This window comes from Hevea brasiliensis, chromosome 15, assembly GCF_030052815.1.
Source record: "Hevea brasiliensis isolate MT/VB/25A 57/8 chromosome 15, ASM3005281v1, whole genome shotgun sequence".
Lineage (NCBI taxonomy): Eukaryota > Viridiplantae > Streptophyta > Magnoliopsida > Malpighiales > Euphorbiaceae > Hevea > Hevea brasiliensis.
Genome location: NC_079507.1, coordinates 51,365,575 through 51,373,298, shown reverse-complemented (window position 1 = coordinate 51,373,298; position 7,724 = coordinate 51,365,575). Strand labels below are relative to the sequence as shown.

Sequence of the window (7,724 nt, the reverse complement as noted above, 5' to 3'; positions counted from 1 at the left end):
TGTGAGTTTACCTTCATGAACATCTATGAGTGCCTTGCCGGTTACAAGGAATGGGCGCCCCAAAATTAATGGCACTTCTCTATCTTCCTCCATGTCTAACACCACAAAATCCACTAGAAATATAAACTTATCCACCTTGACCAAAACATCTTCAGTTATGCCCTTAGGATAAGTTATTGATCTATCTGCCAATTGCAAGGAAACACTGTTTAGCTTTATATCTCCTAGCCCAAGTTTCCTGAAAATAGAAAGAGGCATTAAATTAATACTGGCACCTAAATCACATAAAGCTCTAGTAAATTCTACATTGGCAATATTGCAAGGGATAGTGAAACTCCCTGGCTCTTTTAACTTGGATGGCAACTTGTTTTGGATAATTGCACTACATTCCTCTGTCAACATCAGTGTTCATGATCCTCTAGCCTTCTCTTCTTAGATAAGATATCTTTCAAAAACTTGACATAACTTAGCATTTGTGCCAATGCTTCTGCAAAAGGTATGTTTATGTGTAACTTCTTAAACACCTCTAAAAATTTCAAGAAATTTGTGTCCTCTTGATGTTGCTTGAGTCTCTATGGACATGGTATAGGAGGCATGTAAGGTTTTACTGACTCTGATACTCTCTCCTTCAATTGTACTTCCTCATTCTGCTTAACTTTCAACTTCCTTTGCCTTCTCTTTCTTTTAGAGATCTTTAAGTTGCTTTCCACTCCTCAAAGTAATAGCCTTAGCTTGCTCTTTAGAATTAGTCTCTGTGCTGCTAGACAAATTATCTTGATTCCTTTCAGATAGCATGCTAGTTATTTGTCCCATTTGCACTTCCAAGTTTTAATAGTAGCTTGTTGATTTTAATTTTAATTCTGATTCTGGAAGTTCATCTTGGTCTCATTTATGAAATTATCAGTTGTTTTAGCCATATTTGCAATAATATCTTCCAAGCTTTATTTCTTCTCTGGTTGTGAAACACTAAGTGGTGCTCTATTCTAATAACTAGGCTATTGCTATTGTTATTGTCCTTCCTATGAAAAATTAGGGTGATTCTTCCAAGCAGGGGTGTTTGTGTTGGAAAATGAATTTTTTCTGCTACCTTCCAAGATTACCTATATATTGAACTTACTCTTGTACTGGATGGAAGAATGACTCATCTATGTAGCAATCCCTTGTTGCATGTGGCCCAACATAATTTTCACATACAAGTGCTCTAGTGCTAGTGGTAGCTGCATTCACTGACATCTTATCCAATCTTCTAGAAATAAAATCCATTTTAGCATTCAGTGCAATAATGGAGTCAACCCCATGACCTCCAGCAGCTCTCCTTGTTGTGTTCCTCTCATTAGGCCATTGATAGTAATTATCTGCTAACTCTTTCAACAGCTCATGACCCTCACCAATTGACTTCCCCAAAAGTGATCCTTTTGTTGCAAAGTCTACATTGCTTCTAGTATGACCATTCAATCCATTGTAGAAACTCTGAATCAATAACCACTTAGGTAGTCTATGGTGTGGACACCTTCTCATCAAATCGTTAAATCTATCCCAAGCTTGAGTAAACATCTGGATTTCATTTCTTAGCTTCACAGTCTTGGCTAGGGGAAAGAATTCATCCATAAACTTTTTTGCCAAATATGTAGTGATAAACCCAGCAGGTAAAGATTTCAACCATGCTCTTACCCAATCCCTTAGTGAGAATGGGAACAGTCTTAATCTAATGGCATCATCTAATACTCCATTAAACTTCAATGTGTCACAAATCATGAGAAAACTCTCCAAATGGACATCAGGATTCTCATTGCAGTCCCTCCAAACTGACATGCAGTATGAACCATTTGAATAAGAGCAGGCTTCAGCTCAAAATTGTTAGTTTGCACCAGAGGTCCTGTAATGCTCAATGTAGAACTAAACACTATTGATCTAATGTAATCTCGCAAAACCCTCCTTTGTTGGCTTGGAACTTGTGGCTCTTGCTCTTTATCTACCACTTCTTCAATCATAACTTTTGGATTCATGTCCTCTATTTCAATATTAACCTCTTTTTTAGCCTTCTTTCCTTTTCTAACTTGTCTTCTATTCCCTTTACAAGTTCTCTCAGTTTCAGGATCAAATTGCAATGAGCTTGAGTTAACCAATCTTCTCATAAACCACTTGAAAATAACCAAAGCAAAAACACAAAATTAAATTCAACAAAATAAAAATGCCTAGATTACCAATAAAATCAACTCTTTTGATATTAAAGTTGTCAATCCTTGGGCAACGGCGCCAAAAACTTAATGCGCGTTCGCAAGTGCACGGAATCATACAAGTAATAAAGAGTGAGTAGAATATCATTCCCACAAGGATTGTCTTTAATTACCAAAATTTATGTTAATTTACTAATATCTAGATGATCGAATTGGATTAAATTTACGAAATTAAAATTAAATTAAGGATTAAATTTAAGAAATTAAAATTAAATTAAGGATGAAATTAACTAAAATTGGAAATTAAATAATAAAAGCAATGAAAACCTTGAGTTTTAAACCAGTTAAAAGTGGCTAGGGATATTGATTTCACTTGACCCAATAATTAATCTCAATTAATTTTATTTAATAACCAATTTTAACTACTCTTGCAAGGGTTAGTAATTAAAAGCATTTAATAATCCCTTTCGAGCATTATCAAACCTTCTAATTAAAGAATTAACTGCTATTTCCAATAGATAATTACTTAATTAATTAGAACATTAAGAAAAATACTATTTCAACAAAACTCCATAGACCCAATCTTAGTTTCTACTTTTAATTGAAATCTATGATAGTTATTAGCAAATCAAAATCATAATTATGTTTTCCAATCATAGATTATAAATCTAAAATCATTCAAGTATTTGCCAAGATATTCAAAAGCATTAACTAAAAAATAACAGCTATTAGTAAAGTAAAGAAAATTAGATCAAAATTTAGAGATTAAATCAAGTCTAGTTACATCAAATCCCTAGCTAAAATATTTAGCCACTCATTTTCTCAAGTATCAACTCAAAATCAATAAAAGTAAATCCAAACATCAAATTATTAAATGAGTCCATTGAACCGAGGATGTGAAAGGAAAAAGAGCTCCTCATTGAAAACTGCTTGATCCCAAGCCTTCTCATGAGAAAGCCAATTGGCTACACAGTCCAAAAGTTTGATTAAAGGAATTGTAGGTCTAAGGTAGAAAAAGCTAGAATTGTAAAACCATATCCTTATTATATGAGCATATCGAGCCCAACCCATAGGAGGCTCATAAAAGACATCATCATAACCATAAGCTGTTAAATTATTATGGCCATCAGTCATGGACTCCACATCTGAATCCCGATAAAGGTAATCATAAGTATTTTGCAAATACATAATATCAACATCTGAGAGAAGAACACTATATCTCAACTGCAAGAACTCTCACAAGATATGAAATTTCAATCTTGAAATAGCATTGTTACCTCTAGTCTTTCCTATCAAATCAATCCCATCATCTAGATCTCTCTTATATATAGGAACATCATTTGATTAACAAAAATAGGCAATCTCATCATCCAAAGCAATAACCAAATAATTAGGTATACATACTTTCTTGATGTTATTAAACCAAACCTCCAACATTTCCTTCACATTGGAATTTGCTAAAGCAACTATAATTTCTCATTGGACAACAACTTTCTCTAGCATATTTGCTAATCTTGGATTCACAGATTCATCTGGGATGACTGTTGGATTTGTTCTCAAATCATTAGTAGTGCCAAAAGGCAAAGCTTTATGTTGTTCATCCAACACTGCAACTTGCTTCTGTGCTTGATCTTTCCCCTATTCAGCCCATCTAAGTTTTTTAATTAGCTCCTTTACTTGTTTCTTTAACTCAACATTTTTCACTGATGTTGCTGCAAACTCTGCTTTCAACATGTTCAACCTCTTAGATGATTCACATGATGTTGGTACCACCTAATAACAAACAAATGGGAAAATTTTCATTTGTGGTCAACAAACTATCCCCAAATCATCAGCTAAAAGCTAAATAGTAGATAAACGTATAGAATTAACGACAAAATTACTAACATTATGAAAGAATCTCCACATATCACAAGAAAGACATTACTAATAATAATAATAATAATAATAATAATAATAATAATAATAATAATAAAAAGAATAATAATAATTTTTTCTTCCCATTTCGAGTTGATACCTAAAAATCATCTACGAGACAAGAAATCCATGACAACACAATTATCCATGGAATTTGGATTATGGGTTCAATCTAATTCAGACTTTTTAAACAAACAGCACAAATTGTCTCAGTAGAAAAATATGTAGGATGCCATAACAAACAAACAAATCATTCAGAAAAATAAAGCTCATAATCATTAAAATCACAAAAACAAAAAGAGAAGAATGGATTAGGAACTTGGGCAATGGAATTGGAGAGTTGGCGAGAGTGAAATGAGGATTGAAAGGGAAAAATCCACGAGGGAGAAAGAAGGCAAAGACGCATCTAAGGAAAATCCCAATGGCATATGCAATTGTGACTCTCGATTTGCACAATGACTGCGTGGTGGTGGTGCCTCTCATTTGTCACACCTTACTCCTCCGTAAGACATAACATCATCCCGTAGTACACCTAATGAATTACCGTACTTCACCTACCGGTAATCCATTAAATATACTACAAGAGATTTTAAAACAATTTTTGTTCATTTTTAAGTTGGTGGGTAATTTTTATCAAGTATTAAAAACCTTTAATTGACACTAAGTCATAAATCAAATTCTTGATTAAAATCTGGTGTTGCGAAAATTTTTCCAAATTTCGATAGAGTGCTGGCTGTATTTTGAGAAAATAGTTCTTCAAACCTGAAAGGAAAACACTTCCAATATGTTTTCTCAACCACAACTCCAATACAAATCATTTTCATATCCCAATTCAACACAATCAACTTAATTCAATTTTCAAGCCATACATGGGTTCAAAACTCAAGAGGAAATTTGAATATCATACTCATTAGGATAATAAAATTAATATTACAACAATATACAAGTAAAGAAATTCTCAAATTAAGATTACAATAATTTGATTTCATTACTTACCAAAATAATATTATAAGAGTTTTTGTACAACTGCTCAAACAATTTACATACATATAATTATATGCATATATCAAACTCTAATGTACAATAGTATACCTCTAATATACCCGAAGCTAATCCCAATGAGTCTTTAAGGCGTAGCTACCGGAAATCTCACTCGACTGCTCTATCTTTACTTTCACCTGCGACAACATACAAAGCTATCGCTGAGTGGTGAACTCAGTGGTGCACAACTATAATTTAAAATATAATATACAATACCTTGCCATAATTTTAGCAAAGAATTTGGAAATCTTGAAATTCAATCAAAATTCCAAAAATCAAAATATTCGTTGCCAATAAAATAAATCATTTGTTAAAAAGACTCTGCTCAAGAATTTCAATTTATCAAATCATAACTAAACATTTAAAGTAATTCCAATAATTTATGGAAACAAATCTTAATTTTAATAAAATCAATTATGCATAACTCCCATTTGAAATCATAATTCTTACTATTCAAAACCCATTCTTCATCTCACTAACTATGCAAGACTAATCCGTAAGGGCCATCTTCGAGGCGATTTTAACTCCCTATGGTCAGGGAGATCGAATCGGATTCTAACCCCCTATGGTCGGGGAGGTCGAATCATGGTGCACAGTATACACCACAATAATGCAACTTCCAAAAGGGGAAATGAAAAACTTAGATCTAACCTTTAATAGGAGGAGAATTTAAGCCTGTGCACGTACCATAGTAATCAAAACAAAGCTAACTCCATTGTCTCCTCAACAAATGAAAGAGACGGGTAATAACCTAGTCAAGCATCTATAGTGAGATATAAAATAATATAATGAATCTCTTTGTCCTTTTTGTGAGCATAAATCACAACACTATTTAATTCAATGTCAATTCCAATATCCAATAATTTTTATGCCCATCACAATTCAAAAAATCAATTTGTATTTTTTTTCCCATGCAAATCCCATTTCAATCACAAATTTCTGAAACTGGATTCATTCAATCCATATCAAAAATAAAATCATAACTTAATCATTTGCCCATAACTAAACTCATTTATACCATAACACATTTCAATAATTATTGAAATAAATTCAATAATTGGTAAACATAATACATAAAGAAACTAAAATCCTTTAACCAAATAAAATATGCAAAACTTTAACAATGTAAAACTAGCTGTGCACAAACCTCTCTGTTGACTAATTTACTCCACCTTTCGTTTCTCCTTCGAAAATTTCCTTTTTAACTGAAACACATAAATTTAAAGTGCTTTAATATCCATTTCTAATACTTAAATTCCAACAATTTCTTTGCAGACTTATCATACCTATTATGGTTTATAATTTCGGGTCTTTCACATTTTTGTGTATAGTGGTATTATTCATAGCACTATTCAAGTCAAAATATTGACTTTTTCATACTTAATAAGTTTATTAATTCTAATTGCACTCATATATCACATTTTGGGTGTTAATTTTATTGGCATTGATTGCCAATTCAATTTTTAAGTCTTCTAAGAGAAATTGTAAATTTTCAGTTTTAGGTTACTATTTTCTTCTGTTCCATTGGTCTGGTTACTGTAGAAATTTGGCTAAATGTCCCTCATTAAAGTTGTTCCTTATTGTCTTAGCTTTAAGTCCCTTTTTGAATCACTCCATTTGGAGTTTTGTAGATCAAGTTATGCCTATTTTTCTAAGGCTGGCCGGATTGGTTCAAACCCAGAAATTCTGGGCAATTTCTGGTTCTGGCAGTTTTAGTGACCCAAATTTGGGTGACAATTCAACTTGGTTATGGGCAGAATTTGAGTTGGTGTTCTCCATAAAAGTTGTAGTGTTATGTCATACCTTTCCAATGCCACAAAAATCAAGTCATTTGGACCTTCCTAGACCAAGTTATGGGCAAATGACTGTTCATTTGGTCATTTTTGTACAGTGGCAGTGTACCAATTCCGGGTTTGACCTAATTGTTCACTAACTTAGAGTCACTTTCTAGGCATGGTTTCTAAATGAAAAATGTGTCATTATGTGTCTATTTTCATCTCCAATTAGCCTCACACCAATTGGAGTGGCAAAATTATAGTTTTGGTCCCTGAAAGGGACCTAGGTCAGGTTGTCCAGTAGTGACCCCTCACCAATCCGAATTTGACTTAACTTCTCACCATTCAAACACATTCTAAATTACACCATTTAACCATTTTAAACCTCACTAACTACCTTAATTCAAATATAATTTAACAAATAAAGGTAGAAAGAAAAACTTACTTGTGAGCAAAATTATATCCCATCTTTTCTTCAATTTCTTTCAATTCTTAACCTTCTAATTTCCCCCTTGAGGTTCCATTTGAAGTTTCTATTGTTTTTCACCAAGAATTTATGGCTTAATTTGGGTTTAGAAAGCTTGGTAATAAGCTTCCATGGAAAAAATTAGAGAGAGAATTGGGAGAGGAGAGAGGGACGGCTAGGAAGGTTGAAGATAACTTTTTATTTTTTATTTTTTTTTATGAGTATTTATCCTTAAAATTGACTTGGTCAAATTCTTAATCAAATGGGAAATTAATTTTGAGGTCATGTAGATGATGGCACCATGATGTAATAATCCTATTTTCTTTTCTTTTTCTTTTCCTTTCTTTT

At 32.7% G+C, this 7,724-nt stretch overlaps 1 pseudogene; it reads right to left on the bottom strand.

The window, feature by feature from the left end:
• Nucleotides 1-3,047: 3,047 nt before the first annotated feature.
• LOC110660878 (arabinosyltransferase RRA3-like) lies at nt 3,048-4,577 on the bottom strand (annotated as a pseudogene).
• Nucleotides 4,578-7,724: the final 3,147 nt, after the last annotated feature.